At 40.0% G+C, this 11,187-nt stretch overlaps 1 long non-coding RNA gene across 1 annotated transcript in view; it reads right to left on the bottom strand.

Annotated features, from left to right (window-relative positions):
- The window catches only part of LOC117525375, a 10,729-nt gene extending 192 nt beyond the window's left edge, over positions 1-10,537 (bottom strand). Inside the window, exons 1-2 of the long non-coding RNA XR_004565026.1 lie at positions 10,421-10,537; positions 4,242-4,250 (exon numbers count right to left, since the gene is read on the bottom strand). This is a non-coding gene — a long non-coding RNA (uncharacterized LOC117525375). The remainder of the gene's footprint in view (positions 1-4,241; positions 4,251-10,420) is intronic.
- Between the last annotated feature and the right edge of the window lie 650 nt (positions 10,538-11,187).

Below are 11,187 nucleotides of genomic sequence, written 5' to 3' on the forward strand. Positions count from 1 at the left end.
AACCACTTTCCAGTACTGGTAATGTGCACCAACTGAGTTCAGAGGTCAGTCTGCAGGATTTTGTCAGCAGACTGGCACTCACTATCACCTGACAACATTTGATCCAGATCTGATCCGGATTGTGAATTTTGTGGACATTTGAATTCAATATTTAAAAGCCCATTTGATGCACATTTTGCATTATATCTCAATTAAAAGTGCCTCAATCACGCCCAGTTGTGACAGTGAAGTGCAAACTGGCGCTCTGAATGAATAGACTAAGTTTGATCCGCATCTGATCCATATTCCAGATTTAGCAGATATTTGATTTTAACATTGAAAACCCCTTTTGATCTATATTTTGTATTATATTTTAACTTATGAAATGTCACTTCTAACAGGACTGTGACTTTGAAAATTTTTTCAAAGTTAAAAAATTTGTGGAATTGAAAACTAGTGTTTGTAGGTGTTTGTGCTCTATGAGTTTGGTGCTCTCGTTATATTCTGATTTTGCAGATTTTTTTTTTAGACTTATTGCCCAGTTATCTTTTACTTTATTTTTTTACTGGGGGGTTCCCATGATGCACTGAGTGTTTCTTTCTCTTTTTGCTCTGTATGCACCACTCTGCATTTAATCATTAGTGATTGATCTCTGCTCTCTTCCACAGCATGTCTTTTTCTTGATTCTCTCCCCTCAGCCCCAACCAGTCCCAGCAGAAGACTGCCCCTCCCTGAGCCTGGTTCTGCTGGAGGTTTCTTCCTGTGAAAAGGGAGTTTTTCCTTCCCACTGTTGCCAAGTGCTTGCTCACAGGGGGTCGTTTTGACCGTTGGGGTTTTTATGTAATTATTGTATTGTATTGTATTATTGTATTGCCTTACAATATAAAGCGCCTTGGGCCAACTGTTTGTTGTGATTTGGCGCTATATAAATAAAATTGATTGATTGATTGATTGATATTGAACTTGTTATTTAAAACAACAACAACAAAAAAACTATAGCTACACTTTACCCCTCTACATTGATAAACAATGCATGCAAAACTGTGCTTTTCCTGAATGAAGCAGCAGTGGCATCTTCACACAGGAAAAAGCAAAAGGGTTTGGGTCCCATTTCATCACATACAAAACAGTTCACGGGTTTGAGTTTGTGTCATCATAAAACAAAACGGTCACGGGTTTGATCCCATGTCATCATAAAGCAAAAAAGTCATGGGTCTGATACAGTGTCATCATAGAGCAAAAAGGTCACAGGTTTGATCTGAGATCCTAAAAGAAAAAAGGTCATGGGTTTGATCCCCTGTTGTCACAGAGCAAAATGGTCATGGGCTTCATCTCTTGGCCTCACAAAGCAAAAAGGTCACAGGTTTGATCCAGTTATATCAAAAAGCAAAAAGGTCACAGGTTTGATCCAGTTATATCAAAAAGCAAAAAGGTCACAGGTTTGATCTCATATCCTTACAAAAATGAAAAGGTCTAGGGTTTGATCCCCTGTTGTCACAGACCAAAATGCTCATGGGCTTTATACCTTGGCCCCAAAAAGCAAGAAGTTCACACGTTTGATACCTTGTTATCAAAAAGCAAAAAGGTCACAGGTTCGAGCCTGTGTCATCACAAAGCAAAAGGTCACAGGTTTGCTCTCATGTCCTTTAAAAGTAAAATGGTCGCAGGTTTGATCCCCTGTTGTCACAGAGCAAAATGCTCATGGGCTTCATCCCTTGGCCTCAAAAAGCAAGAAGTTCACACATTTGAGACCTTGTTATCAAAAAGCAAAAAGGTCACAGGTTCGAGCCTGTGTCATCACAAAGCAAAAAGGTCACAGGTTTGCTCTCACATCCTTTAAAAGTAAAAAGGTCACGGGTTTGACCCCCTGTTGTCACAGAGCAAAATGCTCATGGGCTTTATCCCTTGGCCTCAAAAAGCAAAAAGATCACAGGTTTTAGGCCGTGTCATCACAAAGCAAAAAGGTCACAGGTTTGAGCTCACGTCCTTAAAAAGCAAAAAGGTCGCGGGTTTGATCCCCTGTTGTGACAGAGCAAAATGCTCATGGATTCTATCACGTTGCCTCACAAAACCAAAAGGTAACAAAGTTGATCCAGAGCCATTTTCTGTGCAGTCTGAAGTTCACCCTGAGTGTGTTTTTCCTTTCACAGTCCAACAAAATGCAGATTGCCTAGTGACTCTACATCAACACTTATCAAATCCTTCCTCATATATCACTGACCTGCAGGTTTAGCATTTCACTGAGTTCGGGCCAAACAAGTCAGCGGATCAGGTGTTTTTAGGCAGACGCTCAGCAGGTGAGACCTGAGACACACCTGCTGCTACATGCGTGCTGTTTCCATGGTTTTATAAGCAATGTTACAACAGGAAACAAAATCTTACTTTTAATATGTGAAGATATCAACACAGGCTTCCCCTAAACTGAAGCTAAATCTGTAGGTGGCGCTCTCTGTGTTAATGTGGCAGCATCAGGTGGTGTGAATTCATGAATAGGATGACTGTTGTCACATTAAAGATGTATAGCACCAGGTCGGTGCTGAACGTGTGCACAGAGGCTGCTAATGTGAAGGGCAGAATAACATCATGGTTTTTTTTTGGTGTTTGATGTGCATCTGAAAATCTGAGAAACAGATCTGAGAAAGAAGACAAACACATCTGAGTATGTAGACAAAAAATGCACGTTGGTTACCTAAATAAGGAAAATTCTCACCAAATCTGACAGCATGCATTTGCAGCATGCATTACAAACTGCACGCGAGCAAACAAATTGTATGTGTGAGAAATGCTTTTACATTTTTAAGTATGACAGTTTGATCTGTTCGGCTGGACACAAATATGAGCCTTTCTAAGTAGGCATATGGTGCTCTTCCTGCCTCTAGGCTTTCCCATGTAATCACATGGGAGATCCCAGAACAGAGCCACACTACCAAAAATAACTTATTGCAATGAAATAATAGTAATAACAACAATAATAATAATCAACAGCCACAGAATGTGGATGCATCAGTGGCAGCATATAAGAGGTAGAGGGGGAGCTAGGAATGTGTGTTTTTTTTTTTTTTTGAATAAAAGTCATAATATGATCTTTTGACTTTTTTCTCGTAATATTTTGACTTTTTTCTTGTAAAATTACGACTTTATTCTTGTAATATTACAACTTTTTTCTCATAAATTACGACTTTTTTCTCGAAGTCAAAAAAAATTCTATGTGGCCCTAAAATGCCGTTGTAAAGGTATGACTGTGTTATTTGAGTTTTAGATTGTAGCCCCTGAAAAATAATCAGAAAATAGTGTTTATTTCTTCAAATGAGGCAAACCTGGAAGCTAGTTCAGACAGAGAACATGAGCTGCTTTATGTCATGTACAATGTCATGTCTCACTCAACATAATAGCTGCATAATTACTATATGCATGTAAAAAACACACTCTCCACATGATGCACTAAACAAGACCTCCATATTGGGCGGGCTACAAAAAAACACATTCCTAGCTCGACTTACAACTTTTTTCTCGTAATATTATGACTTTATACTCGAAGTCCAAAAAAAAAAGAAAAAAAAAAAAAAGAAATTCAACGTGGCCCTAAAACTCTGTTGTATACCTTCACATAACTCAGTGGAACCAAGGTTTTATGAATTTAACAGCAAATGAAAAGCACAGCAAGGGAAATGGTTTGGCTAGGTTTGTTGTGAATGAAGTCACACGGGAGAGAGAGCTTTTCCACTCAGAAATATACTAAATTGATAAAATTATTATCAAATTATTTTGCAGCACGTAAACTCAAGTAACAAGGTCATACCTTCACACAACCCAGTAGAAATGATTTTGTGTGGCTTAAGCTGCAAGGTAAAAAGAGTGATGTATATGTGGTCGAGCTCTGATTGGGGTCCGTGAGACAGGCGGAACATTTCCTCACACGTTCTTTAAATATACCTTTGAGTACAGTGGGACCCAGAGTAGTACCATCCTAGCTCACCCATCAACTTTAGCAGCCCTGCACCACCCTTGGGCCCCTGATGTGTTTCAAGGGTAAGAAAGCATTTCCCTATATAAATATAGTAAATTAAAAAAGTCAATTTTTGTTCCCGTCACAAAAGTGCCACATTTTCGTGATGGTATCACAAACCATAGATTAATTTCCTTTTTGTGATGGCATCATGAAATGGCGTGAGACTGGGTTGGCAGTGTACATTTAGGAAAAAAGAATTTGTGAGCTGCAACTGCACATTACCTTGATAAGAATAATCACAAATTTTGGAGACTATTTGTATCTCTCTTTTTTTAGACAACTGAGCCATCAGGAAAAATTCCAATCCAATTCCAAGTGTTTTTAGTTAAGGTCAGCTTTCATAATGTACCAGTGTGCAAAATGTCTCTCAGTTTCGCTGTAATATTGAAACATTGTTATCTCATTAGAGGGATTTCTGTGAGAATGTCATGAGCTTTCTTTGGGCTGGCTTAGATTGTCCCACCCCCAGTTCCCAGCCTGATTGACAGGTGTCCAACAATCTCCCCGGCTTTGTGCTGGAGATCCGAAGAGGCCGAGGGAAGGGTCGGCACAGTGAGGCCTGTCCTCACCCCTCTCATCAATAGTGTTCAGGCTGTGGGTGACAGGTGCTCTGCCCTCACCCCTCAATCCTAAATCCAGCCAATTTTTTTCCCCTTCATCCATGTTTCCTCCAGGGACATTTGGAAGCGAGGCTCAGGCCTCTTTGGAATTAAATGCCAGTGGTTAATTAGGCAAGATTGCTGTTACTAGTAGAGGTGGAAACCCTTACAAGTCTGACCGGGCCTGGGAACACTGGGAGTTTGTGGCCCTTCTGAAAACAAGACAGCATTTGCAGTTTGTCAGTCTGCCACTCGCTGGCACACACACACACACACACACACACACACACACACACACACACACACACACACACACACACACACACACACACACACACACACACACACACACACACACACACACACACACACACACACACACACACACACACACACACCAGAGGTCTGGAGGAGAAGACTCCCACCTCCCACCTAGTGGCTAACTGCATCACTACATCAACTGTACTGTTTCTCCACAGCCACAATCTTTTAGTTTTACTTCATTCCACTTCCTGCAGAGTTCAGTAAGCCTTTTTAATGGCCAGAGCGGAGGAATAAACTGAAAGTGAGCCCAGTTAGTCAGGAGACACGTTGTTCCTTCAAGAAGCAACAGTGAACTGTGTGAATAATCCTGAAATGTGAATCACTCAAGAACCATAAGTGAACAAATGTTTTAAATTAACTAACCTTAAAAAGATAGTAAATTTTAGTCACTCACACCCATTACCCGGCTGCCCTGAGAGAAAAAGGCAGAAGTAGAAATGTTCTAATTTTCTTATCCTCTGATGTTATTTTTCTCTTTATGCACACACTGATGCTGCCTTTCTGCCCAGTTATTTTTTCTCCTCCCTTCATGTCCATCTCTCAGCACCTCACGCCTGAAGACATGTTATTTAATTTAGCCTGGAAACACCATTATAACCCCCCACAGAGAGGGGAATCACCAGAGGAACCAGAGATCTTATCACAAGGTCAAACTCTGCATGTGTGCACTTGAATAACTCTGACATACCTCAACTTCAAATGTAACTTTGATCTCTGTGAACGCGAACACAAAATCACAGTATTTGTTGTTTTAAGTTTAGCACTGATTTTGCTTAATCACACTTTTGGTGAAAACAGTGTATTTAGCAAAACTCCAGCAATAGTTTGATTACCGTTGTGTTTTTATAATTAACATGTGGAATCATAAAAGAGCATTTCAGCAATGCGACAGTCACATGGTGGGACATGTAGTACCTATGTCAAGACTCAACAGGCCCCTCAAACATACAGCTAGTCCAACACAGTAACATGAAGATTTATTATTATGCAAACAGCCCCCCACCCTCCTATCTCACAATTCTCCATATCACATATCAGCAAAAACTGATGCAGAATGCATCATGTCATCAACTTCCAGGATTTGTTGTAATCAGCTGAAGTTCTGGTCACTTTCCATGCAGTGAATGCATTTGCTTGCAACACCTGGCAACTACACTTTATTTCTGAGTAAGTACCGTGCATCTGGAAAGTATTCATCACGTTTCACTTTTTTCCACATTTTATGTTACAACCTTATTCCAAAATGGAATACATTTTTTCCCCTCAAAATTCTACTCACAACACCCCATAATGACAACATAAAAAAAGTTTTTTTTGAAATGTTTGAAATGCATCCATCCATCCATCCATCCATCTTCTACCACTTAGTCCAATTAAGGGTCACAGGGGCTGGAGGCTATACCAGCAGTCATAGGGCGTAAGGCGGGGTACACCTAGGACAGGATGCCAGTCTGTCGCAGGGCCACAAACAGACAAACAAACACAGACACACCCACTCGCACACCTAAGGACAATTTAAAGATTCCGATCCACCTAACCCGCATATCTTTGGATGTGGGAGGAAATCGGAGCACCCGGAGGAAACCCACGCAAACACGAGGACAACATGCAAACTCCACACAGAAAGGCCCCAGGAATTGAACCCACGACCTTCTCGCTGTGAGACAACAGTGCTAATCACTAACCACCGTGCCGCCCATTTGCAAATGCATTAAAAATAAAAAACTAAGCTCAGTGCTTTGTTGATGGTTGTTCCATGGCTCAGGGCACAGTTGCTCCCCCAAACATTGACATTGATGCGTACACCTTGGAAGTTGTGGAGCACTTCACATACCTGGGGTCAACCATCTATAACTCACTCTCCATTGATGCAGTGATGAACAGCAGGATTGCGAAGGCAGCATCAGTTACGGCAAGACTAAGCCACAGAGTCTGGAACAACTCCGGCCACATTGAGAAGACAAAACTGGGTATCTACCAGACCTGTGTGCTTACCACACTCCTCAATGGTAGCGAGGCATGGACCGCCTATGCCAGACATGAGAAAACGCTCAACAGCGACCATCTGAGGTGCCTTATTCGAATTCTGTACATCAGATGGAAGGACAAGGTACCCAACACAGAGGTCTTGGAACGCATCAACATGAGCAGCACGCTCACCATTCTTGGCAAAAGGTGCATTCGTTGGCTTGGACATGTCAGGAGAATGGATCCAGGCTGCATTCCTAAAGATCTACTGCACAGTGAGCTGGCAGAGGGCACTCGTTTGGCTGGTTGAGCAAACCTGCGCTTCAAGGATGTCTACAAGAAGGACATGAAAATGTGCAGCATCAATGTCAACACATGGGAGCAGTGTGCAGAGGACCGTGCAGCCTGGCACCTTACTGTCAGAATAGGTGCACATAGAGCTGAGCAGGAGGGGAACCATAGTCATGCTGAGCAACAAACTAGGAGGAAGGAGTGACAGCAGCAGCCTCAACAGACATCACAGTACACGTGCAACAAATGCAACAGAGATTGTCACTCATGCATTAGCCTGATAAGTTATTTGTGCAGGTGCAGATAGAAACACAAGACAAAAATTTCCTGTATATTTGTATTGTCGACTGTAGCATGGCCCAAGCAGAGGGTCACCCCTTTGAGTCTGGTCTGAGGTTCCTTCCTCAAATCATCAGAGGGAGATTTTCCTTACTACTGTGACCTGTGTGCTTGCTCTAGGGGTTGGTAAGGTAAGACCTGACTTGTGTGAAGCACCTTGTGGCAGTTTTGTTGTGATTTGTCACTATATAAATAAAACAAATTAAAATTGAATTGAAAAAGTGTAAAAAAAAAAGAAGCAAAAACAAACTGGACACTACACAATCCTCTCCCGCAGATGGATGGATGCCAGGATACTATGTTGATGCAGCTTTGGCAGCAATTACAGCCTCAAGTCTCCTTGAATATGATGGCACAATCTTGGTGCACCTATCTTTGCAGTTTTGTCCATTCCTCTTTGCAGCACCTCTCAAGCTCCATCAGGTTGGATGGGGAGTGTCAGTGCACAGCCATTTTCGGATCTCTCCAGAGATGTTCAATCGGACTCAGGTCTGGGCTCTGGTTGGGCCACTCAAGTACATTCACAGAGTTGTCCTGAAGCCACTCCTTTGATATCTTGGCTGTGTGCTTAGGGTCATTGTCCTGCTGAAAGATGAACTTCTTCCATTTATAGATGATGGAGACCACCGTGCTCATTGGGATCTTCAAAGCCGCAGAAATGTTTCTGTACCCTCAAGAGAATCCTTTCTCTGAGGTCTGCAGACAATTCCTTTGACTTCATGCTTGGTTTGTACTCTGACATGTACCGTCAACTGTGGGACCTTATATGTAGACAAGTGTGTGCTTTTCCAAATCATGTCCAATCAACTGAATTTACCCCGGGTAGACTCCAGTGAAGCTGTAGAATCAGTGGAAACAGGTTGCACCTGAGCTCAATTTTGATCTTCATGTCAAAGACTGTGAATAATTATGTACATGTGATTTCTTAGTTTTGACATTGCTGTTGTTGTTGTTTTCTCATTGTCATTATGGGGTATTGTTTGCAGAATTTTGAGGAAAAATGAATTTCATCTATTTTGGAATAAGGCTGTAACAACAAAATGTGAAAAAAGTGAAGCGCTGTGAATACTTTTGGGATGCACTGTAAGTAAACAAATTTTATTCTATAGCACTCTATATTTCTTAATTCATATTTTTATTCAATGGCACTCTGTATTTCTCCATTCATATTCTCAGAGCAAACATTGCATCTGTAGTGCTCTTTCAAAATCAATCCATATTGCTGCTCACATATCTAAGCCTAGATTCTATTACTCTCTCTCATAACTTCATGCTGACTTGTGGCTGACCAGCTTTATGCCTCTGTAGTTACTGCAGCTCTGTACATCACCCTAATTCTTAAAAATAGGAACCAGCACACTTCATCTCCACTCCTAAGGCATCTTCTCATTTTCCAAGATTTTATTGAGCAATCCGGTTAGAAACTCCACTGCCATCCCTCCTAGACATTTCCATGCCTCCACTGGAATGTCATCTGGATCAACTACCTTTCCACTCTTCATCCTCTTTATAGCTGCCCTCACTTCATCCTTACTAAGCTCTTTGGTGTCCAGTCTCTCTGGAGAACATTTGCTACCATTGCTTTCCTTCAAATGAGCAATTACATAAAGTTACTACTTAATAGGTCAGAAGAGACAAACAGTGAGGAGTGAGGTGAACATTAATTAAAATGTTCCCTCATTACTGTAAAAGTCGAGGGAGATGCCATGTATCACATGGCTGTGAATACAGATGGCTACTTTCAGGACATGAAGATACACCCAAGGCATTTTAGAAAAGTTATCAGTCAGGGTTGTAAATGTTTTTTTAGGATTGTGGTTACAGAACCATGGAAGCACCAGATTATTCTTCCAGACTTGCCCTGACCTCCCTCACTCATTTTGCACACCTTCAGTGAATTTCATGAAATTTGGTCCATATATTTTTGAATAATCTTGAAGACAAAAATCTGCAGATGCATGTTCATTTTCAAAAGCCTGAAACAAACCAGTTTCTTGACATTTGAAGGCAGGTGACCCACAAGTTGAATACAAGTCATAATCATATGGAGATTATGAATTTTCTACTTTTGTTAAAACAATTATAGAGTGTTAGTTCATAAACAGTTTCATGAAAAATGTCAGCTTTTATTTTCAAGAGCTATTTCAGGTCGTATTTCATTTTTTAATTGTATTTTGCACATTGTTATGTGTATTTTTTTAATCTTGTTTTTAATTTAGCCCATGAGCTGCTGGAGCACCTAAACTTCCATTCAGGGATTAATAAAGTGTTACCTTATCTTATCTTATAAAGTATTGTCTTCCCTTGATTGCAGTATTTACCTTCTCAATTCTTTGGAGTTCTTTTCCCTGCTGTGGATTATGTAAAACAAGCAAATCAACCATTGCTACATCTGAATGTTTTCCTAAGCAAATTTTTCATGTTCAATTAATTATAAAAAGATATTAGAAACAATTTTCATTGTATTGCTTTTGTCTTTCTCTCATAAGTGTTTTACAACCAAAAACAAAATAAAAAAATTGTCCATTATATTAAATACACAAATATCAGATGTTGCGTTTTATCTGATTTTTTTTTTTTTTTTTTTTTTTTTTAACCAGCTGAAGTGGGTTGAGGAAGGACATACAGGGTTTTGGAACAAGTTTATTTTTCCTGTCATAAAATGTTTCTCTATTCAGTGTGGCTGGACCATCAATTTGTATTTAATCCACTATGTGGCGGATGCAACCTGTGAGCTGTTGACAGCTGTCTCCATCTTGCTTCGCATTATTTCAGGTTATCCAGCATTAGATTAAATAGAAATCTATGATGTGCCAACTTAAACTTGGGTTAAAGTGATCTGAAAATGCTGTTTTGTGCAGCATTCAGGTGCTGCCACAAGTTGACAAAGGAGTATCAGCTGGTTAAATACATAAAAAATAAATAATAATAAATTGTAGAGTGAGCTTTCATAAGTGTGTATTACATGTAATATAAATGATGTAGAGAAATAACTAAAATTGCTGAATAAAGGTTAGAAAATTATTTAATTTTTGTCTGTATCTGTATTCTGTAAAGTAGTGACTTCAGTTTTACTGCCTGAATGTTTTGTCTGATAACTGTCTCACCAGTCATTTAGTGATTCAATTAGAAGTCTCACTTTCATAAGTCTGAATTTATCCCTTTTTAATTAGCCTCAGGTTTCTTCTTCACATCAGGTTTTCCATCCTGAGATATTCTGTAACAACAAATTCTTAGAATGGAAATACTTTTGCTCTCAATTTGGTGGGTCACATGACAGTCGCTTTGACATTGTATATTCTACTAAGAATATATTCTACTAATATAAGAATACACAAACACCATCACTGGTTCTCAAGACCAGGCACCTAAGTGGCTCTACTCTACTCTTTTCCACTCTCCTATTTTACTCTTCCTTCTTAGATATATACTAGCATAGTTCCACCTTAGAATTGGAATATGATATATAAGATATACCTTACTAAATTTTCATGAATGAAATTAATACTTTTTACGTGGCTGGCATGGCTGTTTCATTGTATTTGATATTTTCACGGAGAAGCGCCCCGTAAAAGCTGTGCAGCAGGTGACTTAAGAGCAGTCTTTAATATTCATATCTTTAATATGATGCGAGCATGCGAAGCTCTTACTTTCACTTCTGATTATTTCCCATCTTTA

The sequence above is a fragment of the Thalassophryne amazonica genome, chromosome 14, assembly GCF_902500255.1.
Source record: "Thalassophryne amazonica chromosome 14, fThaAma1.1, whole genome shotgun sequence".
Lineage (NCBI taxonomy): Eukaryota > Metazoa > Chordata > Actinopteri > Batrachoidiformes > Batrachoididae > Thalassophryne > Thalassophryne amazonica.